At 42.6% G+C, this 27797-nt stretch overlaps 1 protein-coding gene across 4 annotated transcripts in view; it reads right to left on the reverse strand.

Annotated features, from left to right (window-relative positions):
- LOC102447648 (CD276 antigen homolog) overlaps positions 1 to 25411 on the reverse strand; it is a 54652-nt gene extending 29241 nt beyond the window's left edge. Inside the window, exons 1-4 of one of the 4 annotated variants that reach the window (XM_075912655.1) lie at positions 25253 to 25411; positions 10305 to 10470; positions 10094 to 10172; positions 61 to 202 (exon numbers count right to left, since the gene is read on the reverse strand). The gene's annotated coding sequence lies outside the window, so the exon portion shown is untranslated. Of the gene's footprint in view, positions 1 to 60; positions 203 to 368; positions 547 to 10093; positions 10173 to 10304; positions 10471 to 25252 lie in introns of all 4 variants that reach the window. The other 3 variants (XM_014581018.3, XM_075912658.1, XM_006137891.4) reach the window with 3 other exon arrangements.
- Positions 25412 to 27797: the final 2386 nt, after the last annotated feature.

Consider the following 27797-nt stretch of genomic DNA (forward strand, 5'->3'; position numbering starts at 1 on the left):
AAAATATGATTCCTCATGGCAAACACCCTTTGCTTGTCTCAGCCAAGACAGTCCTCTTACCTTGGTATCTGGCTTTCAGGGCATGCACAGGTGAATGTGCAAATAAAACTCCAGATCTGGTTTCTCTGAGATAGTGCTGATGATTCAGCAGTCCATACCGGAACTTGGCAGTGTCCCCAGCTGGCTCTTAACCATAGGAAACCTATAAATGTAATGAAAGGTCATTCACTGCAGCTCACTCAATGAGATTTTCCCCAGACATATTTCAAGTTGACAATGATTTTGGCCAATATTCAGAGCTCAGCTTGTGGTATGCACACACACACATATGCATGCAGATTTAAGTCACAGTAGTATATGAGAATTACCTCTCATTTGGAAGTGGATTTCTGGAGATTTCTAGACTTTGGACAGAGCTTTGGCAGCTGCTGCTATTGCTCACGCTTCATGCTACCAAATGTGTCTAGATCACCCAAAGTGAAAAGCCAGTTCCGGGCTGTGGCCTCTGTCTTCCGTTCCAACACATGGTAGAAGGGTTTGGGGCATCTGTGGGATGGAGCAGTAAGGGTGACTTATGCCATCTCTCTGCCCTCCTCTCAATCCTGGAGGCTGTTTGACCTCTAACATACTCTACAACAACCTCAGGGCTGTTCAGAATTACTGTGGTTTGTAGCTTTATAAAAAGGGTTGTTATGCCTGCTGGATACCTCCAGACTATAGCATACTCTGTGCATGCTTTCTCCTGTCCTCAGCACAGCCCTAATGTGCCCCTATGTTGGGAGGGAAGGAGGTTGGTGGTGTTGGCTCTACGCTTGCTGAGATTTCTCCATGCTCTAGGAATCCCCAGTTGCCCAGTTAGGGCAGCTTTAAATACCCTGAGCACATCAGACTGGTGGTTGAGGCTGACAAAGGGGTAACTTTACCAGGATATTGGGATGATGTGAAGTCACAAATTCTAGCTGTGAGTTATATTCTGTAGAAGGTCCAAAGCCCTTAACTGCTTCATTCTACACATGCATGTGACTTTGATAGGATTGTGCAGATCTCACATTTGCACACTCAAAAGCCTTTCCACCTCTCCCCCTCCCCTCCCCCCCACCTACCTCTTCCCAAAAGCTAGGTAAATAGATGAACCTTGCAGTTTGCCCTCAAAGTCACAAGGTCTGGGACCATCAGACAAAGGGGAGGAGGAAATAAATTTTCAGGGACTCGTCAGGCCTTGCTCTTTGATTTCTGAATAAAGTTTCATTTTATGAATACATATAGATGTAACATTGTCTCTTGCCAAACCTGAAAAATGGAGAGGAACTAGATGGCTCAGAGAACTGACAGTATATTAACTCTCACTGCTACACAAATGATTTGAAGCCAGCCTGGGTTTGTAGTGACCAAAAGCAACTACCATCTTATGGATGGTCAATGGTCTTTATGAAATGGTTGGTTATGGGCCCAATTGAGTCCAATTTTCAGTGGTCCATGAAATCCACTTCAGGTGCCACCAGTGTGGCTGATGTCGGGTCAGAAACAAATGTCTGAATGGCCCTGGAGACTGAACTACTTTCTTCTCCTGTGCAAATCCCTCTAGGAAAGGGTGGAGGCACATTAGTATGGGGGTACACAAAGAAGCTTGTACTGTGGTTGCTTAGGGTGTACTTTTTCTAGACTTCAGTCTCTAAGGCAATCAACCCCATGCCTCTCTTAAGCCCTCCATTCTACACAATGTTTACAGCCCTATCTTAAACACACATGCACATATTGCACCAGAGCTGTGTCTAGACTGCATCCCTTTTCCTTATTTAAAGAGGACTAAGGGATCTTTCGAAAAAGGCTTTATTTTACGAAAGATCCACATCTAGACTGGCGCTTTTTTCCGGTAAAGCTCCGAGCCGGAAAAAAGCGGCAGCCATGTTTATGCAAATGAAGCAGGGGGGATTTAAATCCCCGCTTCATTTGCAATTGCGATGTGTCTAATTTGCATCCCTTTTACGGAAAAGGGATGCAGTCTAGACACAGCCCAGAGGTAGCAAGTTACACTTTAGTGAATAACTCCTTGCTTCTCCAATCCGTTGCAGAAAGAAGAACAGCAGGGGTCACCTTCTCTTCCTGCCGTCGGGGAGAAATGGTGTGTGACTTGGTGACCACCTTTATGTGACAGGTTAGTGTGTCAAATATAACAATTGTTGCGTTTCTCCTGATATCAATTATTGTGGATTTCTGAAAGCCCAGAGTGTTTAATATCCCATGGAGGGCCCTGAAAACATATCATACAAACGGAATGTCATGAAGCGTTTCTCTCCATGCCTGGTTTTGTGCCTGATGACTAGACTTATTTCCTGAGGCTAGTGACATGTGATGATCTCCTGCCTTTTTATGAAACTTTGAAGGAAGTCAGAGGCGATTTTTGTTCCTTATTGTGGTCTCTCTCTGATAGCCAGAAAGAAACTGTTTTTGCTTCTGATTCCCCTTTCTTCCCCTGAAAATTTCACTGCCTCTGCTCTGTCATAGAACCATAGAAGATTAGGGTGGGACGAGGCCTCAGGAGATCATCTAGTCCAATCCCCTGCTCAAAACAACAGATTTGCAAGATGGGTGGGTGTGGCTCGTCGCTTCTAGAAGAGACAGGGCCTCCCATGGCAAGGGCGGGGCTGGGAGTTAGCCTTCCCTTGCTAGCACCTCCTGGAGCATGCCACGTGGGGCTCCAGCAGTGTTTTAAAGGGTCTGGGCCCTTTTGAATTGTTGGGCCCTCAGGCAGTTGCCCCTTTGCCCTTCCCCCATCAGTGGGCCTGTCCATGTACTTAATGTAATGGCTGTTGGGCGTTAAGTAGGAATATTTATGTATAAAAGATTAATCACATACATATGTATTTACGGGATCAAGGCCTTAGAGATTTAACTCTTAGGCCAAGATTTTCAAATTGGCATGACTAAAGTTAATAAGTGGGGTGATTTTTGAAGAGGTGTTGGGCTCTCACAATTCTGATGAATGTCAATGAGAACTGAGTGCCAAACTACGTATAGAAATCAGGTATTTTTGGATGTCTAAAGTTAGGTATATTTAAAAAGCTTGGCCTTTGCCTTCCACAGTGTGTGTCCTTGCAGCATTTCTATTCCCTGGCATGAGTTCCCTGCTGTAAGGCACAGATAATCATGGCAAGCTGTAATGGAGTAGAGAAGGAATTACTAGCTCAGCTTCAGATCCATTTGGTATCTTTCATTTACAAGTACCTGATGTCTAGATGAAACAGGACTATGTTGCACTTTAAAGACAATTTTCTTCCGCTATTTGATCTGGCCTATGAAAGCTCGTCGCCTAATAAACCATCTTGTTAGTCTTTAAAGTGCTACATAGTCCTGTTTTTTGTTTCAGCTACACCAGACTAACACGGCTACATTTCTATCACTGATGTCTAGAGTTTCTGTGATTAAAGACCTATAGATTGGTCATCCAAATTACATTCAAAAAATGTGTCTCATAGATTTTGATCCACTTTTAATTAGCTAATACTTGAGGATTTACCTGGCATTGCCCAGGTCCTTAACTCAATTCATTTTTTAGGTTTTTTTTGGAAACTAAAATGAAAATGTAGATGCTTCATTTGAATCATTGCTCTGAGGTGGGGCTGGGATGAGGGGTTCAGTATGCAGGTTGCCCAGGGAGAGAGGACTACCCCAGCCCTCTCTCACCACAGCAACTTGGGGCCAGGTGAGAAGCATTTGTTCATGGCCTCTGCAACTGGCATAGCTGGGGAAGGGGTGCATGTCCCCTAGATGTGTGACAGAAAGACACAAAGGCAAATAGATACACAAAAAGACAAACTCTCTGAAATATATAATAAATAGCTGTCCCTTTCTCCATCCCTGTCCCCTGCTGGCCCAAAGGGATTATAGCTGTCCGGTCCCCATCACTGGCCCCTTGCTGCCTCCTGTCATTATTCCACAGTATAACTGTCCCTACCAGACCCTTCCCTTTCCATTTTATGAGAAACAGTTTAATTCTAGGCACATCCTATTGTCCTAGCACAACCAAACCATCACCTTACTTTAAGTTATGTTAAAAGGAAGCTGCATGCTGGATTTGGTGGTCCTAGCTCTTATAGTATAGGAGGAATTCTTGAACAAACAGACTCAGACAAAGTCACATTTCTAAAATATACAGTAAGAAGTTATGTGACAAGTGTCATGACAAACAGTAGCTGGCTCTTCAAGTTGGCATAGATGAAAACTGAATCAGGATGCCTGAACTGGAGGTCTTTGTTCAACCCTTGTCTGTTGTCATACGCTTAGCTGCAATCCTGAATGTCTCTTGGGATACTCGGTTTTTTCCAGTAACTATAAATTGTCCTTTTGGTATTTCTGCCACCTAAGTTGACTGTTGCTGTGTGCAATCAGTGGCACATATAAGGTGGCAGACAAGAATGAAAGTAAGGGTTGAGTGTACAAAAAACTTTTATTAGCCTGTTACCTGTAGGGTTGCCAGATGGTTTCAACAAAAATACCAGACATACTTGACATTATATTACATCTTATTTAGAAAATACCGGACACTTCTATTTTCTCAATTTGTTTCCTGAACAGAAATCTCAAATACTGGACTGTACAGTTCAAAACCAGACACCTGGCAACCCTCGTTACCTGTAGAAATAGGCCCATGTCACAAAGTCAGGATCCAGACCCAAACTTCTGCAAAGTTTAGCATGTTAGTTCAGCTCACTACAGCAATAGAGACCAGCTCTTGGGTGGCGTTCTGGATTCCAAAGTTCAGGTGTGTTCTGATCTTGGATTTAAGTGCTATATGACTAATTATTGAAGAAAGCCTAGATCAGTGTTTCTTAAACTTTTTAAGCCTGAGAAACACCAAAATATTTTTTATGAGGCACACCAAGGATTTTTTGTTGGGGGAGGGGAAGTGAAAGGGTTGGTGGGGGGGGGGGGGGAGAGGGAATTTATTGAGCAAAAAAAAGGTCTCCTGCCTCTTTAAGGGTGGCCATTTTGAACTCTGTTGTTCTCTGCGGCACACCTCCAACTGCCTCGCGGCACACCAGTGTGCCATGGAACACAGTTTAAGAAACACTGGCCTAGATTCTATGAACACTTCAGCAAACACCTTACGCTTTACTGACCTGAATATGCCCATTCAAGTTAATAGAAGTGCTTTATTCCCATAAGCCCAGTTACACACCTGCTGCAGTTTTGTATTGCTGTATTGTGTCTGAAGGTAACAAGAACATAGCTGCGGTATCTTTATTTTTTGTATTTTCTTTTTATTACATTTGATGACAGCTTCTTAAATCTTTATGAATTAAACTATTTTTCCTCACTTGAGTATCTTTCTCTATCCCGTGTGCACAATGATTGGTTGTTGTGAAGTTGAGCTAATATATTGATGCTAATGTTAATGTGTATTGCAGAGGGGAGTTAATTGAAGAAATATAAACGTATAGGGGTTGGGGTGTTCTGGTGCTAAGGAGGGAATGACATGAATATTGCAAACCCTTGTAGAGAAACCAAGTGGAGAAATCAAATTCTGTCCCCATATATAGTGTTCCTTTACAACCTTTTATTTTTAGGGATAAATATTTTCAGTCACCAAAGCGTAAGTTTGAAGCAGCTACACTGGAGTCAGTGGAATTACTCCAGAGTTACGTGAGTGTGACTGAGCAGCATCAAACCCAAAGCTGGCAATTTGACATTTTTAAATAGCTGAAGTTGTGTAGAAACGTTCACCATTGGGATTAGTTGGTTATACAGGTATTGTATTTAGATGCCAAAAGGGATGCCTCTAAACACACTACCTATATAAGCCACTAATCGCAATTGTGAACATTTCTATCAATTTTGCTATTTAAAAAGTCAGATTGTCAGCTACTAATGGTTGTAATTAGCTTGTAGATTACTTGAGATGCCTTGATTGAAGAGTGACTCTTTAAATTTTCTTTTATTTAATAAACATTTTTTATTTAGTTTATTATTTATTCAGTTTTCAGACAGGCTTAATGCTAAAATTAGCTGTTATTCTACAAAATCCCCTCAACAAATGTCACTAGACCAGACACACACAGAGGGGAAGGAAAAACCACCCTTGTAGTCTGCAATCCATATATTATATTTTTTTTAAAATCATGATCAAAAAGGGAAATTCTGTGGGAATTTCCCAGGAAGTGGAAGAGAAACTTTCATGTATCTGGCTCATGAGAGACTGCTTTCAGGCATACGGAAGTCCAGGCAATGGAATATTTTCTTAGCTCTTTTAAAAATATCCATTCAGTTTCATAATGGCTGGGAGGAAGTGTGCTATGCTTCTCTGGAGATTTTCATTCCTTTGAACTACTGACCGAGTTCCAATAGTGTGAGAAGTGGAAAATCCTGGGCTTCCTTCAGCAAAAACAAACCAAAGACAAATTATTTTAGTTCCTTTTGCCAAGAAGGTAGCTGATTTGGTGTTGGCTAGTTTCCCTTCTGAGGAGCAATTAGTCACAGAAATTCCTCATGTCTTTTCTCCTAGCTTAGTTTTATTCCTCTTTACCCTGAACACAGATAATGAATGGTACATTGTACAAATCTGATTCCATTTGGAGAAATTCTAGTAAGACCATGTTATATTCCGCCATATAGCAAGGAAGCCAGTTCCTTTCTGACCCATTGCCTTGCCTAAACTGATTTTCTGAACCCATAATACCCAACAGGTGCAACTTTGGGGAGGGGGAAGCACAGACAACATAGTGCTTTCATAAAACAAAAGAGAGCCAACAATTAAAAACAGAGTCCTGTCTACACAGCAACCTTTGCTGGCCCAACAGAAGCTGTAACTATTGGATCTGAAAAATCTTAGTCTAGCTACAATAGCCTTGGTCTTGGTGTCTTGATTTCTGCATGTGAGGATGTTCCTACATTAGGAAAAGAGGCTGAGATTAGTTTTACAATAATTAGTTAACTGCAACCTGACTTCTACCATTTTCTCCAACACAGTTTCAGGCCAACAATTAATTTCAATGTAGCTGGTTGAGATCTATCTTAGGTAGTCCTAAGGGTACATAAAGGTCAGGGTTGGCTAAACTGCATTAGCTAATGCCACCCTCACTCCACCTTTCCCTTAATTCTGACAAATCCTCCTCTGCACTCTTGGATGAGAAACCCCTCAGACCAATGCTCAATGGTGCAATAGTAAACGAGGCCTAGTTCAGGTAGGCCTGGGTTTTGATTCCCTTTTTGCCCCCAAAAAAGGAACTACTCCAAAAACTGGGAGTCACAATTTAAATTACCTACTTTAATCATGATTAAAATCAGCTAGCAGGAAACTTTGATTTCACTTGTGTTTTGCATTTGTACGTTTTCATTCTTATTCAACAGTAACCATTAAAACACATTGACTACAGCCTTTACACAAACTTTGGTGCTTCTTGATAATCAGGAAGATACACTAAACACACACATGTTCAAGGAATTATGTATCTTAGCTACATTTATTCTGATTTTTAATTTTTATATTTTATTGAGAAAATGATGCATTTTTTATTCATTAGATGTTAATTTTTCATGTGTGACTTTGGTCAGTCATGCTTGGATGGAAATTAAATTCAATTTAAAATGCACAAAAACAGCATTTCAATGTTAGGGTTTTTTTAATGACATACCAGTACCTTAAAAGATAGCATGGATATCTTACAAAAAGATTATCAGAATATGTTTTTCAATTTAAAATTAACTGGTTTTATTAAAAAAAGGAAATACTATCTGCAGTTAGTTTCTGATCACTATGTCCTTCAAGATCTGAGAACTAATAGATCTCCCTTCACACACAGACTCACAGGCCTGGAAGGAACCTCAAGATGAGAGGACATTTGGTCTAGTTCCCTGTGCTCATGGAAGGAGTAAATACCTAAAAGGTTGTTACAAGGAGGAGGGAGAAAAATTATTATCCTTATCCTCTGAGGACAGGACAAGAAGCAATGGGCTCAAATTATAGCAAGGGAGGTTTAGATCGGACATTAGGAAAAACTTCATAACTGTCAGGGTAGTTAAGCACTAGAATAAATTGCCTAGGGAGGCTGTGGAATCTCTGTTATTGGAGATACTTAAGAGCAGGTTAGATACACAGCTGTCGAGGATGATCTAGATGGTGCTTGGTCCTGCCATGAGTACAAGGAACTGGACTTGATGACCTCTCAAGATCCCTTCCAGTTCTACTATTCTATGATTTTCTAGACCATACCTTACAGATATTGTCTAACTTGCTCTTAAAAATTTCCAATGATGGCAATTCCACAATCTCCCTAAGCAATTTATTCGAGTGCTTAACCACCCTGGCAATTAAGTATTTTTTTTTCTACTGTCCAGCCTAAACCTCCCTTGTTGCAATTGCTTCATGTTCCATCCTCAGAGGTTAAGAAGAAGAGTTTTTTCATTCTCCTCCTTGTAACAACTTTTTATGTGCTTGAAAATTATCACATCCCCTCTCACTCCTTTTTTTCCAAACTAAACAAACCCAATATTTTCAATCTGCCCTCATAGCTAAGGCTACATTTGGTCACAGGTATTTTTAGTACAAGTCATGGATGGTCATCAGCAGTAAACAAAAGCCATGGTCCATGACTTTTCCATTTGTATTATATATACCTAACTAAAAGTTGAGTCAACAGGCCAGAGGTGGCTGGGGCTGGCAGGTTGGGGAGGCAGGAGTGATCTAGGGGTGGTTTGAGCTCTGGCATGTGGTCCAGGAACTGGTAGTGCTGAGGGGACAAACAGTGTCATGTGGTCCAGAACCAGGAGTGTTGGCAGGGCTGACAGGATACCTATCCAGGTCCATGTGTCCCTGAAGCTTCTAGGGGGAGGAAAGGCCAGGAAGGCTCCTTATGTTACCACACCATGAGCTATGGCTCCACAGTTGCCATTGGCCAGAAACTGAACCTAATGGGAGCTGTGGGGGCGGTGTCTTCAGGCAGGGGCAGTGTGCAAAGCCCGCTGGCTCCTCCACCTAGGAGCTGTGATGTAAGTGTACATACCAAAGTCAAAATGGATAAGTGATCACTGCAAGTGGTATGGTTGTATTGAGTCCAGGAAAATTCTCTCTGTTTCCTTGTATGAGCAGATCTTAATGATTTCTTCCCATTGTGAACTAACAGGCAAATAAACTAAGAGGCATGGGGCATAGAGGCTTCAAGAATGGCTTTAATCCCAGGTGAGCTAGATGTAGCCTCTACTTGAAAGAGCCCACACACTATTGTTATATGAGGTTCTGCTTGCATTAGGAGAAGTATTCAAGGGATGCCTAGACCATATAGGGATGACTGTTTTATGATCACTAGAATTCACCAAATTTAACCTAGTAAAATAGCATTACAAAGAGACTAATGCTCATTTTAAAGCTGCATGAAAGGCAATATATAACATGACAAAGCAGTGACTATTATGGAGAAATGGGAGCAGCACAAAAGTGCCTGATATTGTTTGGTGGCATAATGTAAGTGAAACCACTCAAAAGCACAGAAAGCTCAAGTTGACCTAGGCATGTGTTCTAGGAAACCCCCTAAAAGTAGACCTAAATCTTGTTTAATTTTTCCTTTCACGCATTTTGCATTATATTTCCAAATGGAACAAACCCTGAAGGTTGGCAAGATCCCTGAATTAAAGAATTACTCCAGGAGGTATTTGATTCTAATTTTGTATAAAAAGATCATTAATGGTCACTAGCTATGTGGCTGTGTGCTGGGGGTGGGGCGGGATTGGTATGATTTTTCTCTCTCTCCCTTCTGGACTAGGTAAATGGTAACTACAGTCAAGTCTTGAAATAGCTGAATTGGTCTAAAGGGAAACCTGCCAGACTTGTACAGGGATTTATAGGGCAGCAAGGTAAGGCATTGGTTTTGAGGGTCTCAAACCTGCAAATGCTTATGTAAGTGTTGTACCATTAAGACTGTACATGGTTCCTTTGATGTCAATGGGACACTGGCCGTGGTGGCAATCCCAACAACTATTCCTCCTGCTCTGAGCAGCCCTAATAGGGGGGTTCTCATTCTGGCTGTCTCTTTCCAACTCCTTTCTCCCCTGGGTTGGCTCCCTCTGAAGTATCTCCTGGCTCAGTGGTGGTAGCTCTCACCAGTGTTATTCTTGTAGGACTCGTCTAGTAGCTCCCTGCGTAGCAGCAGGTCATGAGGCTCTGGTGGCATTTTCAGCACCTGAGTCGGTGAGGACAGGGTGGAAAAGAAAAGCAGCCTTGTTATCCAGTAGCAGGCTTGAATTTCAACTATAGCTTGGCGCTTTTCAGCTGCTCTTGGTTGGAGCTGTGCCCAAGGGGCTGAGACCCTGACCTGACATGGGTGCCCATTTTTCTGTTAGACATCATTTTCAGAGTCGGAGCATTACAGCTGGTTCCTTGATTAGAGCGGAACATCAGTGACACCACTTCTGCCCTCTGATGGCTGCACTTCAGAGTTTCCAAACTCTGTGTAAGGTAACAAATGATCCATTGGATGGCTGTGAAATACAAAAAGCAAAGCAGTGCCTGCCCTTCTGGGGCTGAATGTGTAATGCCATGCTTGGATAGCCAAAAGAATAAGAGATAATGCTTCATCAGAACCCCTCTGGCATTCTCATCTATAGATATCCTTCTACTTGGCACATCAGCAAAGAGCTGAGCAACTTCCAGTGCCGCATTCAGCAATGTGATGTTTGGGGTTTGTTTTTTCCTCTTTGCTCCCCCCTGACCTGGAGAAGTGTGAGTTGTGAGGGTGTTTTTCAAATTTTTTATATTATGTTTATAGACACTTGTAGCTCTGTTTGCTGGCAAAGGCAAGCTCAAAGCAATGTGCCTTTCACTTGGAGTGGAAGGAAGTGAGGTATGTGATGGTGCCACGTTCCTAGGGGAGTTTCTTCCATGGTCAAGGGCTGGCCACCAAGAAAGTTCTGTCTCCTGCACAAATGAGCTTCATGCTGAAGCTAAAAAGTTACTCGAGCTGAGGAGCTGAGCTATCAACCACTGTCCTTGTCCCAGTGTTTTAGTCAATCTGTTAGATATCCTGGGTGCAAAAACATAGCTTCACCATCTCTGCCATCTCATGCATTTTCCTATGGTAGGAACCTATTTGATCCAGCCCACGCACAGATCCTGGCCCGCCCCCTAATGCGTTGCCTGGGAGCTGGGGATGAGTGAGCCCTTTCAACTACTTCTATTTAAAGGGCTTGTGCCGTCCACGTGGCTGCTACCAGGTAATGTGTTAGCAGTGGTGGGGAAGGCACAAGCCCTTTAAATCGTAGTGATTGAAGGGGCTCACAGCTCCTGGCCCTGCTGCTAGTGCATCGCCTGGGAGCTGCTGGGGAGATGCCAGCCCTTTCGCTTGAGTCTATTTAAAGGGTTCGCACCTACTAGTAGGCTGCCAGGCAACGTGTTAAGGGGCCAGGAGCTGTGATCCCTTTCAGATGTTTCTGTTTAAAGGGCTTGTGCCTTCCAGTGGCTGCTTATGTGCGAGCTCTTTAAATAGAAGCAACTGAAAGGGCTCGCAGCTCCTGGCCCCACCATTGGGAGCCACATGGGAGGCACGAGCCCTTTCACTTGTTTCTATTTAAAAGCCCTGCCTCTTCTACTTGAGGCCCTGCCCCTTCCCGGGCGGCCTGCAACAACTTTGAAAACTTTTGAAGTGGCCCCCCTTCAAAAATGATTGCCCACCCCTATCTTATGGGATGCCAGCAGCCAAACACATCCAGGAGTATAAAAAAAAGGGGGGGGGGGGGAAGAGGGTGGAGCATGCATTTTTGAGTGAACCAGATTTAGAGGATGACTTTGGGAATATGGTCCTACCTGTTCACATACACTAGGGCTAAGATTTTAACAGATTAGTAGTGACTTCTGGGTGCCTACCCTGAGACACCTTAAAGGAGCCTGATGACCAGAAAATACTGAGCACTCCTAGGGCCATTTTTTCAAATGTCTCAATTTTAAATCTAATTTTAGTAGTCTTGTTTTAAAATCTTGTTTCATCTTTCATCATCATCATCATGTCTGAAAGTCTTGAGCCATCCATGAAACTCCCACTGAAGGGCAGAGATTCCCTCAGAGCCGCTGCAAGATGTGCCAAATACTAGTAGAAGGAACTGCTACTAAGTGGAAACCTGCTGCTACTGCCTTTTACATCCAAAATAAAGCTTTATACAAAGACCAACTTCCTTTATTCCGTGTTTCTTGCTCTTTCTTTTGCTTTCAGTTGGGGCAAATCCTGTGCAAAGCTGATTGCCTTCTGCAAGGTGCTGAGCCCTGGGAGCAGATGGTGGTCAAAACCTTGCAACAGGTGTTCAGCACTTCTCAGATTGGACTCTGTGGATGCTTTGAGAAGTGGATTGACGGGTGTTTGATTTATTGCAACAAAATTGATAGAAACCAGTCAGAAAAATACAGCAATAGAATCTGAAAGGAACCAGTTAACTGGTATAGGAGGCCTCTGCTTTACGATGGCCCAATTTATGACCCCCGGCACTTATGACCTTTTCCATAAGTGTGGAAGGGGCTGAAATCCTCAGCCCCGCATTTACAACAGCGAACAACGCCTGTCGTAAATGCAGGCTCAAGTTACGATGCCCCCAACTTGCGATGCTATCCCTGAAGCTGATCAGCGTTGTAAGTCGGGGGCAGCCTGTACAGGCCTCTTAACATAACCGCTTCCAAAACTAGTCACTAATTCCCCTCCAATCGAAACTACTATGTTGCTGTCATGTATGTGGTTGAAACTGGAAGCCACCCCATCACAAACATGCCTGGTTGCTGTTGCTGAAGTCCTTAGATTCCCTACTAAGTTGTTATTCTGGGACACAAGGCATTCTGGCAATTTCATAAGTGACTTCAGCTCTTGCTAGAAACATGGCAACTTTGAGGACAGAACCTAATACTACTGCACACTGATCCTTTGCCTCTTTCGAGTTGTGCTTTAAATTTTAAAAAAGCCGTTTAAAAGAAAATGATGGCGGCCAATGAAAGAAAAGACAAATAGGTTGTTCAAGATAGTGCTGAAGTGGGAATCTGAGTTGAAAAGTACTAGCCCCAGTTCTGAGCTATAGTTTAGGATGGGAGCAAATGTCTGTGTATTATCTCTGTGGCCTTCTAGATTCTAAGGCCAGCCAGGGATTCCACTGATCACTGGTATAAACTAGAGCATCCTCGGGGCTGTTCTAACCTACACCGGGCTGCCAAAAGACAAGAATAGTTGGCAAGCCACAGCACTCCTGGCATGCCTCTTTTCATAAGTTAGAATCATAGAACACTAGAACTGGAAGGGACCTCGAGAGATCAAGTCCAGTCCCCTGCCCTCATGGCAGGACCAAGCACCATCTAGATCATCCCTGATAGATGTCAATCCAACCTGCTCTTAAATTTCTCCAGATGTGGAGATTCCTCAACCTGCCTAGGCAGTTTATTCCAGGGTTTAACCACTCTGACAGTTAGGACATTTTTCCTAATGTCCAACCTAAACCTCCCTTGCTGTAGTTTAAGCCCATTTTCGGCAGCCACTCCGCAGCATGCTTCTTATGTCCCATGCTACAAATGAGAGGAAGGTGTGGAGCGGATGTAGTAGCTCTTTTAGCCGCTCTGCAACATGCTTCCTCTATCACAGGCTACAAGTGAGGTGTGGAGCTGATACAGTGGTTCTATACTAGTCAGGGATTTCCCCTTCACAGAGGGAATTTCTGAGTAGCAGGTTAAGCTAGGTTTATTCCTACTATGAGTTACCAAAAAGGCACAAAACAGGAATAATTGGAATAAATAATATGTATTTTTTCCCGTCTATATTATCTCTATTTCAGATTAAGACAAAGAAAAAACAAACTAGCATATTCAAGTCAGGTCCTCAGCTGATGCCCATTGGTGACACTTCACTGACCTCTTCCAATGGACAGAACTATACTGACTTAAGCCTTGTCTATACTTACTTGGAGATTGATGTTCCGGAGAGCAAACTCCTGGGGTTTGATTTAACAGGTCTTGTAAGGACCTGCTAAATTGAATGCAGATGGTGCCCTGTCAACAAGGTTACAAGGAGTAAGGGAAATCAATGGGATAGTTTCTCCCATCGACCTTCCGCAGTGGGGCCACCTCAGAAATTCAGTTTAAGGTACGTCGATTCCAGCTTCACAACTCTCATAGCTGGAGTTGCATATCTTAAATCGAATTTCTGGCATAGTGTAGACCTGGCCTCATACTGCCTGAGAGTCTGGCCCTCTGTGCATATGTGAGTGAGCAAGTGAGAGAACAGTGAATCTGCATCTGAAATGAAACACAGAAAAGGGCAGCTGCTCTTCCCGAGTCAGAAAGACTCTGTTTAAAGGAACAGTAAGTACACACAAGACAGAATAACAGTGCCTCCTTTCACTTACATAGTCGTCATCACCACAAAGACCACAGAGATTTTAAACTAACCACAGGGTAACATGAAACAGATAGGAGCTAGATTTTCAAAACACGGCTGCAGGAGTTTGCTAGCAGGAGCAGTTTTCAGGCGGAGGTGCTTTTTAAGACACATTTGTTTTACTTTTATAATACAGAAGCCTCATTCAAGTCCTGATACAACTGTTCATGCCTAGTCAGAAAAGTGCTTTAGCCTGATCTTGCCTTTAAACATATGTTATCCCACTGATGTTGATGGGGCTCAAGCATGTGATTAATGTTAAGCAAGGGTTTTAAAGCTTTAATAAATAGAGATGGTCTGAAATGTTTTGCTGAATTGGGATCTCAGTGTATAATTCCTGAGAGGATGAAAAATATCATCTACGACTAATGTAAATGCCACCTCTTATTTGTTCTGAATTTCTTCTGTTAGAATTAGTAGAAATATCAAATCATGTTAGGAATCATAATCTTTGAGTTTCACTTGGAAATATGGAGAAATGCCTTGGCTTGGTTTGCCAACTCCCCTTTTAGGCTTGCTTAATCTTGCAACAATAACTTCCTGAAGTATTTTATGAGCCTTTCATTTTTTTGTCTTTAGTTGAGAAGATGTGTGTTCTGATGGCTGAGTCTACAAAAGTACCTGAATTGTGAGCTCAGTTGTAAAAAGTGAGTGTCAGTTCATAAGGTGTATCAGTCTATAATAATAAATGATGATGGGGGGGAAAAGTTGCAATGAATTAGCTCAGACAAAATGGCCTATCGATATTGTGCATTAAGATTATGACTTGCAAACAAAGGACCTACTGTTTAATGTTAGATAGTAAGACTGAGTTATGTTAGCACTTTTGCTATGTAAAGGTATACAACATGCATGTGGGAACATACTGTAGACAGAGCACTGCAATGTTTCACCTGAAGGGGTATAGAGTCATTGCTTTTGGCACAACAATCCCATCCTCATGCGCTACTTTGGAGATTGCTCAGGGCTTTTCTGCTAGGAATGACTCATCTATGGCTCATAAAGATGCTGGTTTATAAGAACGTTTCATTGTTCTGTCTCTGTAGTATGGCAGTGCCCCTAGCTGAAAGTATACCGTGTCCCAGCCCAGGAAGGCCCCAGACCCCTGGCTGGAGAGACTCTGTGTCCCAAAGTACTTACGCTTTAAATAGACAATACCAAACTGGAGGCACAGAAAGGTGAGGTGATTTGTCCAAGGTCATATAGCAGCTCAGTGGTGGCAGAGGTAGGAATAGAACTCCCCCTGTTTGCCTCCCTCCCCTCTACACCAAGCTACATCCCAGCTTTGCCCTTTGGAAGTTGCCAAGTGGCAGAAACCTAGTCTCAAAAGAATATTCTAGGGTGACCTCCTGTGAGCAGCCCCAATTGGTGTTTGAGGAATTTACATAACAGAGCAGTGAAGGCCCATCTGTTGACTTGATTATCGGAAAACAAAACAGCCCCCCATCCTCACAACACTAGTTCTTACTCTGGTGGTGGCTGCACTGTGCCCTGCCCTCCTAGCTACAAATGGACGTGTCCCACCTCGGAGGGTGGTGTGTGTCAGGAAGGAGGGGAGAAGGCAATGAAGTTCTGCACAGCCAGGCTGATGCAAGTGGAACAAATTTCTGAATAGCCCCCCGCAGTTTGGGAGCATGCCAGTATTATGTTGTCTTCCCTCCTCCCCCCTTTCCCCATTTCACGAAAAGTAAGGGAAGTCAAAGGAAGAGTGTTCTTCAACTTCCTGCTGTGTAGACCGTGCCAAAAGCCGAGTTAAAGTACTTTGACTTTAGCTATGCAATTAACGTAGCTGAAGTTGCATAGCTTAACTTGACTTTAGCCTGCAGTGTAAACTTACCCCCAGAGACCGCAGCAGCAACTAATTCCTCTGAAGCTGCAAGCAAGTTCATTTTTATTAGAAGCAGTACATTGGTTCAGAGGTCCTGTTATATGGTGACACAGAAATGCACAGAGGGAAATGCAGAAACCTCATGAATGTGCAGAATCCACAGACTGAACCCAAAGGATATATCAAAAGGTTATAAACCCTCTTTGAAAAATGTTTATCTGGAAAATGGATCTGGACTCTGCAAATAAACAACTTCTTGCTTTCCTTGTTTGTGCATTGAAACCCCCTTCCTCTTCCAGCCCATTAGCCAGAATATTGCCAGCTGCTAGTCCTGAGGAATTGGATTAGAAAATAAACAAACCAGTACAGAGGATCTAGCCCCTCTCCCCCCATGAACCAAATTTAACACTGATGGTATAAAGACCTGTACATGCTTATGCAACTTACCTTGTATCAGGTTTCATTACAAACTTAAATAATGTTTGATTTATCACAAGATTAGCTGATGTCCATGAGTCTATTCAGTCAAATAAACACTACTTCAAGCAGAAGGAGGTCAAATTACAGTTTAGCATTGAACTTGTTTAAAGACCTGGGTTTGTGGCTTCAGATGACTTACACTTTTGACTTTTGAGTTTCTATCCAAAGTGAAACTCTCAGTGGATGAAATTGCATGGACTGAAATGGAAGAAAATGCCCCAGTGAATAACTGCAGAAAGAAACCACTAAGCTCCACCCAGCTCGGTGGTACATATTTTCATGTTCTTGAGTTGGTGCTGGTGGCCGCAGCACAGGTGTTGCTCTCTTTGCTTTGGATCAGTACACAATCCACACTGCAAGTGCAACTAGGCTATGTCTACACAGGTGGGTTCTTGAACGAGAATGACTGTTCTTGCGCAAGAACTCACAGTGTCCACACTGCCCGCCCATTCTAGCTCAAGAAAATTTACAGTACGGCGTTGGAAGATGGGGCTTCTTGCACAAGAGCTACACTCTTTTCTAACAAGTGTAAACCCTCTTGCACAAGAGCTCTTGCGCTAGAGGGCAGTGTGGATGTGCAAGAAAGCCCTATGGCTAAAATGGCCATCAGAGCTTTCTTGCACAAGAGACCATCTACACTGCCACGGATGCTCTTGCGCAAAAGCACATGGCAGTGTGGACATGTTCTTGTGCGAGAACCAGCCAGTGTAGACATAGGCCTACAGTTTTTGCAACTCATTAGCGGCACGGTCGTCTTAACCACCTACACATGACGTGGTTCTGTTTGTGTCCAAATAGCAGTTTTTCTGCTGTCACAGGCTTGTGGGCAAATCTACCAAACTACCAAAATGTGATTCCCAAAGTGCATGGCTACGTCTACCCTGCAGGCTTCTTGTGCAAGAAGGCTAGATCTACACTGGCGCGATCTTGTGCCAGAAATATGCAAATGAGGCTAAGCATGGAATATCGCCATGCCTCATTTGCATATCTGAGCTGCCATTTTTGCAGAAGAGGATCTTGCGCAAGAGCTGTCTACAGTGCTCCTTCTTGCGCAAGAAAAATCCTCTTGCGCAATACCATTACGCTGATTATTTTCAGGAATAACGACTTTACACAAGAGGGTTTTTCTTGTGCAAGAAGGGGCAGTGTAGACAGCTCCTTCTTGCGCAAGAGCCTCTTCCGCAAAATGGCGGCTCATTACATATGCAAATGAGGCTCGGCGATATTCCACACTTAGCCTCATTTGCATATTTCTGGTGCAAGATCACGCCAGTGTAGACATAGCCGAATTGTTTTGCGCAAGAGTTCTTGTGCAAAAGGTCTTCCACAAGAGCGCATCCACACTACCATGTGCTTTTGCGCAAGAGCATCCAGGGCAGTGTGGACGCTCTCTTGAGCAAGAAAGCTCCGATGGCCATTTTAGCCATAGGGGTTTCTTGTGCAAGAAAATCATGTTGCCTGTCTACACTGCCTTCTTGCGGAAGAGCTCTTGCACAAGAGGGCTTATTCCTCACGGGGAGAGGAATAACTCTTCTGGAAGAAGCCCTGTTTTCTGACGCTGTACTGTAAATTTACTTGCGCAAGAACACGCGTGCAGTATGGACAGCCAGCAAGTTTTTGTGCAAGAACAGCTGTTCTTGTGCAAAAAGCCTGCAGTGTAGATGTAGCCCATGAGTATGAGGCATGGGAAGCTTTCACTTCAGCAGGGCGCAGCGTGTCCAGACAACAGGATATAGAATGACACCAGCAATGTGGGGGGTGAAGCACTCTGGGATTTCCAGCTGCATGGAGATCTGGGAAAGCAGAGGACTAGCCAAATTGGTTAGAGACATGGCTTGTCCTCAAAGCAAACCTTCATCTATCAACAGTACACTTAACCAATAGCGTAGTGAACCAGTGACGGACACTACACTGCTAAAAGTACCGTATTTTCCGTCGTATAAGACGACTTTTGATGTTAAAAAACATCCCCCAAAAATTGCGGGTCGTCTTATACGCCGGGTATACAGCTTTGCGGCTTTGCAAAGCCGCGGAGGGGCTCCGGCAGCGGGGCAGCCCAGGTGCGCCGGGGCGTCCTCAGAGGCTTTGCTCCCTGTGTCCCTGGTCTGCTGGAGACAGTCCCCAGCAGACCAGGGACACCGGGAGCAAAGCCGGGGAGGCGGAGGGGCGCTGGGGTATAAGACGAAACCCTATCTTTTAACTAAAAAATTAGGGGGTCGTCTTATATGCCCAGTAGCCTTATACGCCGGAAAATACGGTACCAGTTTTGATGCAGGGGAGGCACTGCTTGGGCAGCAAGAGGAACATGTAGGGTAGATACCCTAAGGTTCTGCCGTGTCTACACTACTCACCTATGCCATGTCTCATCGATGGCGTTGCTATCTATATCTGTACTATAGAAGTGTGTAGTGTATGCACTCTACAAGCTGCCAAAAGGTGTATGCAGTGCAGGTATACCTTATGTGCCAAGCTATAGCTGTACAAACGATGAGTAGTTCTGTGGCACCTTAGAGACTATATATAAAATCATGAGCTCTCCTGGGCAAAATTCATTTCTTCAGATGAGCTTGAATGGAGAAAAAAGTCTGTAAGGTGCCACAGGACTATTTTTTTTAAGTTACAGACTAACACAGCTACCACTCTGAGACTTTTTAAACCTATAGCCATGGCATTATTGGCTGCTATGGTTACTACGTTGTAGCCTTGTTGTGTGGACACAAAGTATGTTTAGGGCCAACTATGCCCAAAATTTGTTAAAACTCAGTTTAAAATTGCAGTTTGTACAGGATCTATACTGTAAAAGACATTTTTTGAAAACAAATATTTCAAGCTAGTAGACTCTTAGAAAATCTATGACTAAACTTCACTGAATAACATTCCTTACAAGAATTTGCATAGTTAAATAGATATGAAGCTGGAATCAGATCCTTCATGTCTGGAACTGTTCATAGATGAGTTTGCCTATTCTTTCCATTATGCCTTTATATTGTTGGCCAGACAAAGTAAGTCAAAACATTCCCAGGCAAGTTAATCTAGAGAGCCGATGTGTCAAAGACCTATGCATCTTGATGGTATTTGGTGTATGCTAAGATGTGGTAAAAGCAAAGCTTTAATTTAAAAAATGGCAAGCTTCTAGTCCTTATGTTTGAGAAAAATAATGTTGCAAATAGGAATGAATGTAACTGATGCAATGTTTTCATCTTGCATCAGAAGACCGTCTGAACAAATGACTAAGAAGTGTGAACTTTCTCCTTCAAATTAATCTTGTAGGGGTGGGATTTGACTCAAAAGCCAAATGATAAAATTTTAATGTCATTAATTTTTTCCCATTGCTGACTTTTAGAATTTAAAAGGGGGGGGGGGTGACATCTACAGGGTGGTGGGATTTTGCAGATGTTGAGAGAGAGAAATGCAAAAGGAGGTACAGAGGGGAGAATGGAATGATGAGGAAGGAAGAGAAACAAAGGGCAGACTTAGCAGTGGTCCTAATGCTAAGTATGCTTCCACTAAATGATGCTGAATTCAACAATAAGATACTGAACAAATAAATGTTTTCCAGTGCACCAAAATGTTATCCGAGCTCATGATGCTTAGGGCGAGATTTCTGAAGGTATGTAGGTACTTAAAAATAAAATCAATGGGAGTTAAGACACTGCTTTTCCCACATCTGCATGATTAGGTATCTAAATGCCTGCAGAAATCTGGCCCTTAGGCAGTTTTGAAAATTGCCCCCAACTGGTTTAGGGTGGAATTTTCAAAAACATGTGACATTGACTCCTAATTCATACTCCAAGCAAAGTAAATGGGAAAGCGCCCATTGATTTCAACGGAGCGGAGCTGTGTCACTGCTGAGCACTTCTGCATATTGCACTCCTTTGCTGCTCTGTTCAAGTTGTACTCTACTCTTGTTCACCTCCCATTAACATTGGTGACAACATGGGCTTTGGATGAGGGGGTGTGTATCCTAGCTCACTGCTTACAGTATATCAAGTCTTGAGGGATTGAGGATGGGCTAGTAAGAGCAATTTCTGGTTTGGGCTTCATTTAGGCTTCTCTAGAAAACTCTCTCTATGTTTGCAATTAGCAAAGTGGTTATTTTTCATTTTTACCTTTCTTACTGTGTGCTAAATTCTAATCCAGGCCAATGAAGTTAATGGTCCTAGCTGGATGTACCAGAGAACAATTTGGCCTACTGTTTCCTCCCGTGAGTAGTTTTTTAGAATATATGCCACGAAGATGCCTCTTCCCTTCCTTTATTGAAATAGCTGGACCAGGGGATCTCAAACTTCATTGCACTGCACCCCCATTCTGGCAGGAAACATTACTACAGGATCCCAGGTGGGGGTGGGGTATCAAATCTTGAGCCCACTCAATCCCTGCCATCTTGGGTTAGGCCAGGGGGCCAAAGCCTTTCCACCTCAGAAGAAGAGGGGCAAATCGGAAGCTTCAGGGCTTCAGCCCCAGATAGGGGACCTGTAGCTTGAGCCCCTATGGTCTTGGGTTGTAACCCTTGCACTTGGGCTTTGGCCTTGGATACAGCAAGTTTAAGCCAGACCAAGTGATTCCATCAAAATGGGGTCACGACCAACTTTGGGTTCCTGATCTGCAGTTTCAGAACATCTGAGCTAGATGATCTCTCTGCTTCTCTGGATATCGTACTGTCAGTGGTTTAAGTGATTTTTTTTTAATCAAATCCAAGCACAATCAGAGGTGTCAGACTTAAATTACATTACATTTGTTTCATAATGGGCAAGTGATCCAGTGGCAATGTTTCCTTTACACTTACACGTCTCATTTTTTGTGGGGCCTGATCCTGCAAACTTTTATGTACACAAAGAACTGAATCCTGTTGTCTGTTATTTAGCTTATTTAAATGAAGAATGTGAAAAGTTGTGATTCATTGCAGCAGTGGGATCACTTATGTAAGTAAAATTACTTGTATGTAAGTGTTAGCAGGATTGTGTGTATCTATATTATAAATGCACAGAGTGTGTATTTGTAAGTTTATGACTATTACACACACTAATAAACAGAATTAAGTAAAAGACAGGCAGGTAGGGGACTGTCATCCTTAGTAAGAGGTATTGTGCAGAAACCTGAGCAGTAATTGCCTACTAGGGAGTTTGATCTGCCTTGAAATAATCTGAAGGGAATGGTGCTCCCAAGAAATTCAATAATACACATCAGAATTTACAGTGCTCCTTTGCCTTTGAATTTGCATTATGTCCATGAAAGGACAAGTGCTCTGTACTTGATGCAGTTTTACTCATCAAGCAAAATTGCTCCATTGCCATCTATATGCGAGGTATCATCTGTCTGATATCTTTTGCCGTACTTTTATAGGAAGATTATTCTTTAATTCCCATGAATGACAGTGAAAGCTGCCTACACGGCTTTCTGTCACTGGAAATAAGGCATTTCCTATTTATGGGGAGATAGTGCTATGATGTAAGTTCAGCAAAAGAAGAGTGGTGGAGAAACCAGTTATTTTTATTTTTTTTCAAAATATTGTATATACCATGAACAAAATATTTTCAGAGCTTCTTTCTGACTTCCTAATGAAACTCGTGGGCCCAACTCCTGATACTCTGAGGGTGTGTCTAGACTACAGAGTTTTGTCGACAAAAGTGGACTTTTGTCGACAAAACTATACCTGCGTCTACACTACCGCTGAGTTCTGTCGACATAACGTCGACAGAACTCAGCAGTTTTGTCGACGCTGGTAAACCTCATTTTACGAGGCATAACGCCTTTTGTCGACAGAGTTCTGTCGACAGAAGGTGTTTTTGCATGTAGGGTTGTGTCTAGACTACAGGGTTTTGTCAACAAAGCAGCTTGCTTTGTCGACAGAACTGAATGTGTCTAGACGCCCTTTTCGACAGAAGTTTTGTCGATAGATACTGTCGACAAAACTTCTGTCGACAAAAGTCTGTAGTCTAGACGTACCCTTACTCATATTGAGAAGCACCTGGCTCCCCAAATAGACCCATAGACTTGTGCTAAGTAACATCAGATTCCAGTCTGTAGTGACTAAAGCAGATGTGGGACTGAGAATCAATAGGGAAGAGGGGCAGATGGTGATGGAGCACAAGGAGGTAGCAAATATTTGTGTGTGTGTGTGTGTGGGTGTGTGTAAATCAAGCGCAGACATGTTACTTCTGATGAGAGTTCATGAAGGTAATTAGAACTGACTACCAAAATGTGTGTGATTTCTACAACAAAAAAGGGAACCAGAGTAGGATGTTTTGCAGCGAGGTTCAGAGGTGACTAATCAAACCTAGTTACATGATATTTTTTTAAAAGTCTTTATTGATTTAAAATCAATGATAAATTAAATGAGCATAGCACAATGAGCAGGAACCAGCTGGCCTGCTTGTAAAGGAGAGAAGGGTACCTAGTTTTCTCAGGATGGTTTCCCTTGAAGAAGGGCATTCTTGTGCCGTCAAAGGAAAGCTTAGCAGCAGGCATCTTCTAGCAGGACTGAAAGAGACCTTTTGTATTGGTGGGTGAGGCTAGCCAGCAACTTGTGCAACGTCCTGTTAGAACCTCACTAACAAAAGATTATGGGAAAATCTTTGCAAGTGACTGCACTTTGAAAACATTTTGATTACCTAATGTTGGGAGGAAAAGGCAACTGTTACTACTTAAAAATATTCTTTGGCTTCCTGAGGAGGATCCGCTGCACCAATCCCTGCATTTTTGTGTTGCATTCCCTGCACTGCTAAGGGCTTGTCTACTGTTACTGCAGTGCAGCTGCACCATCTGTAGCACATAATGGAGACACTACCTCCTAGGCCAACAGGAGAGCTGATCCCATTGACACCTCCCCAAGAGGCAGTAGTTATGTGAGAAGAGGCAGTAGTTATGTGGGAGAAGCCCTCCTGTCCACACAGAGCTGTGTGTGTGTGCCAGGAGTTTTCTCAATATAACCCTGTCTCTGAGGTATGGATTTTCTGACACTCTGAAGCGACAGAGCCATACTGACATACATTTATAGTGTAGGCTGGGGCTAAGAGGCAGATTGCAAATTACTGAAGACCTTTGGTATTCAGAATGACAGAGATGTTTGTTAATGTGGTTTTACTGTATTTTCAGAACTGATAATGGTGTTTAAATGATGGAAGAACTTTAATTATCTCAGGTCAATTTTTCAAAAGCATCTAAGTCCTATTGACTTCCACATTTGAAAAGGGGAATTAGGAACCTTGGCTTTTGGCAAATAAACATTTTGGAAAAGTTCCTGCTAGCTTTGGTCTGATTATGACCGTGGTTTAAGCTTGCCTCTGAGGACTATTGGAGCAGGGGGAGGAGGGGGCGGAATTTAGCTCCAATCCACATGGTTCATTATTTACAGGTTGGTCTGGTAACTATTTTTATTTACATTTTTTTAAAAAACATTCTGCTCTCTTAATATCATACCTGTTCACTCATAAGTGTCCTTCAGGTTTCTCTGTTCTATATGACTGGAATGTACCACTTCTGGGAGTAGAACTAAATGAGTAATTTATACCAAATATTGTATTGAAATATCCCATTAAAAATCACAACATTATATCCCTCCTAAAGCTTCCCTGTGCCATGGGGTGCACAAATCACTCCCTCTCGCTAAGATGACAAACACCTGTGGTTACTTCAACCTCTATGACTCATCTATGCAACTGTCCTGAACTCTTCGGGGCACAGGCTGTCTTTGTTACCTGCTTGATACGATGCAACTCTAACCTCTTATTGGGATACTTACATGCTACCTCAGCATCAATAATAAATAAGTGAGCACGGCAGTGGTCTGTCAGCAGCTTAAGATTTTCTTGTGTTTATTTGTTTTTCAATATTTGCTGGATAATTTCAACAGATGACTCTCTTGCTCTGTGAATTGGACGCAAGCAGATCATTGGGAAAACTCTGCATCTGAAACTTTAAAGTGTGTTTAGTGATGTGACTAATAGGTTTGTTTGTTATAGTTTCCTTTCCCAGATGGGTTAAATAACTTTCAGCATCAAGTGTTCAGTGTGAATATTTATGCTGAAATTCAGCATTCACTTTTTGCAAACTACTCTAAACTTCACAGCTGCAGCTTAGCTGATGCCAATAATCTTGTTCAACACAATGGTCAAGGAAAGTGAATATCAATACAGATAAAGCATGTCATTTAGTTAATTAAACACATAGTGCAGATAACATTTACCTTCATGTGACAGCGACCTTTGTTCTCACTGGTAAGCTTTTAGTCAGTGGCATTGGTTTGCTTTTCTCCTCTGCAATTAGTTTTTAAGCAGTCACTTCTCATACCTGAGCATGTGAGCACGGGTACGTGTGCGCCCCGCCCCTCACAGCACCCCAAATCAATACTAAAGCAAATTATATTTAAGAGAAATTAGAGACCAATGTTGTTTTCTTTTATCTCCCCCAGCATATTGCCACTCACAGCAGAAACAACTTTCACTTCTCACTTCTAGTTTTCTAAACACAAACACCACTCCTGAAGCAGGTATAAAAAGATCCCAACAAGCTTAGATCTCAGATGCTTTTTTCACTATAAAAAAAAATTCTAACTTACGTCTCTGTAGATTTTCTTGATACTTTGCTCGAGAGGGCTGAAAATCAAATGCAGTGCTAGAATCCAGTCCCTGCTTTAAATGAGGAAGTGCTGATACAAGGCAGAATGTCTGAGGGAATGACTCAGATATGTAGCATAGTGGGTTTTGACTAACCAGTGGAATGAAGGGAATAACCACACTAAACTGAACTACAGCTTACTTCACTGAAGTTAGAGGCACAGTACTACCTAATAACAAATGCTCAGCAACATTTGATCTTCCATCTTTTATTGCCTCCTTGTTTGACCAAATATTATACTGTAAATATAACAGAGCATTCTTTACTGATCCAAAGTCCTGCAGTGATTCATGTGAAAATATTTAGAGGGTCTTAAAAACAACAGTTAGATATAAATTTCAAAGTCTATTTATTGCACTGGCTTTTCTTGATCTTTTAGCAGGTTTATCTTTTTAATATGGGTGCTGGAGATGGGGAGTAGAACAAAGCGAATGGGCGACAATAAGACTGGGGACAAGCTAATACTGGGAGCATTTAATGTGTCCCAATGATTTTCTTAAGCTGCCAATTGGTACATAAGAACATAAGAACGGCCGTACTGGGTCAGACCAAAGGTCCATCTAGCCCAGTATCCTGTCTGCCGACAGTGGCCAGCACCAGGTTCCCCAGAGAGGGTGGACCAAAGACAATGATCAAGCGATTTGTCTCCTGCAATCCCTCTCCAGCCTCTGACAAACAGAGGCCAAGGACACCATTTTATCCCCTGGCTAATAGCCTTTTATGGACCTAACCTCCATGAAATTATCCAGCTTCTCTTTAAACTCTATTATAGTCCTAGCCTTCTCAGCCTCCTCTGGCAAGGAGTTCCACAGATTGACTGCACGCTGTGTGAAGAAGAACTTTCTTTTATTAGTTTTAAACCTGCTACCCATTAATTTCATTTGGTGTCCTCTAGTTCTTCTATTTAGGGAACTAATAAATAACTTTTCTTTATCTGCCCTCTCCACACCACTCATGATTTTATAGACCTCTATCATATTGCCCCTCAGTCTCCTCTTTTCTAAACTGAAAAATCCCAGTCACTTTAACCTCTCCTCATATGGGACCCGTTCCAAACCCCTAATCATTTTAGTTGCCCTTTTCTGAACCCTTTCCAAGGCCAAAATATCTTTTTTGAGGTGAGGAGACCACATCTGTACACAGTATTCAAGATGTGGGTGTACCATAGTTTTATACAAAGACAGTAATATATTCTGGGTCTTATTTTCTATCCCTTTCTTAATAATTCCTAGCATCCTATTTGCCTTTTTGACCGCCGCTGCACACTGTGTGGAAGTTTTCAGAGAACTGTCCACGATAACTCCAAGATCTCTTTCCTGATTTGTCGTAGCCAAATTAGCCCCCATCATACTGTACGTATAGTTGGGGTTATTTTTCCCGATGTGCATTACTTTACACTTATCCACATTAAATTTCATTTGCCATTTTGTTGCCCAATCACTCAGTTTGGTGAGATCTTCTTGGAGTCCCTCACAGTCTGCTTCTGTCTTGACTATCCTAAACAGTTTTGTATCATCTGCAAACTTTACTACCTCACTGCTTACCCCTTTCTCCAGATCATTTATGAATAAGTTGAACAAGATTGGTCCCAGGACTGACCCTTGGGGGACACCACTAGTTACCCCTCTCCAATCTGAAAATTTACCATTTATTCCTACCTTTTGTTTCCTGTCTTATAACCAGTTCTCAATCCAAGAGAGGACCTTCCCTCTTATCCCATGGCCATGTAATTTACACAAGAGCCTTTGGTGAGGGACCTTGTCAAAGGCTTTCTGAAAATCCAAGTATACTATATCTACTGGATCCCCCTTGTCTGCCTGTTTCTTAACCCCTTCAAAGAACTCTAACAGATTAGTAAAACAGGATTTCCCTTTACAGAAACCATGTTGACTTTTGTCCAGTAAATTATGTTCTTCTACGTGCCTGACAATTTTATTCTTTACTATTGTTTCAACTAATTTGCCCAGTACTGAAGTTAGACTTACCGGTCTGTAATTGCCAGGATCACCCCTAGAGCCCTTTTTAAATATTGGTGTCACGTTGGCTACCTTCCAGTCATTAGGTACGGAAGCCGATTTAAAGGATAGGTATCTAATGTTCAGGTGCCATAACCTTGTCAGGGCTGTTCAGCACTCTGGCACTCCAAGTGCAGAAGGTGGGGGCCCACAAAGACCTTAAATACCTTGCCTCTATAGGCTCTGCTTACTAAAACTCCCCAGAATCACAGATGCTCTGGTTCTGAGGGATAAAAACACACAAAAAGCTGCCACCATCAAGTGATTTCACCCTAAAACCCAAGAGGGAACACTTGAATTCCTTTCTGAGGAATACCCCAAGCTCTTTTGCCCCAAAAGAGCTTGAAAAAAGAAAAGAGAGGAACAAGCTGCAATCTCTGGTAGCTGACCACCCAGTCTTAGGCAAGCAAATACACACACAGACCCCATTGTTACTTTCCAGGAAAACAAGAATCAAATCATCACCTTAAA

This window comes from Pelodiscus sinensis, chromosome 1 (assembly GCF_049634645.1).
Source record: "Pelodiscus sinensis isolate JC-2024 chromosome 1, ASM4963464v1, whole genome shotgun sequence".
Classification (NCBI taxonomy): domain Eukaryota; kingdom Metazoa; phylum Chordata; order Testudines; family Trionychidae; genus Pelodiscus; species Pelodiscus sinensis.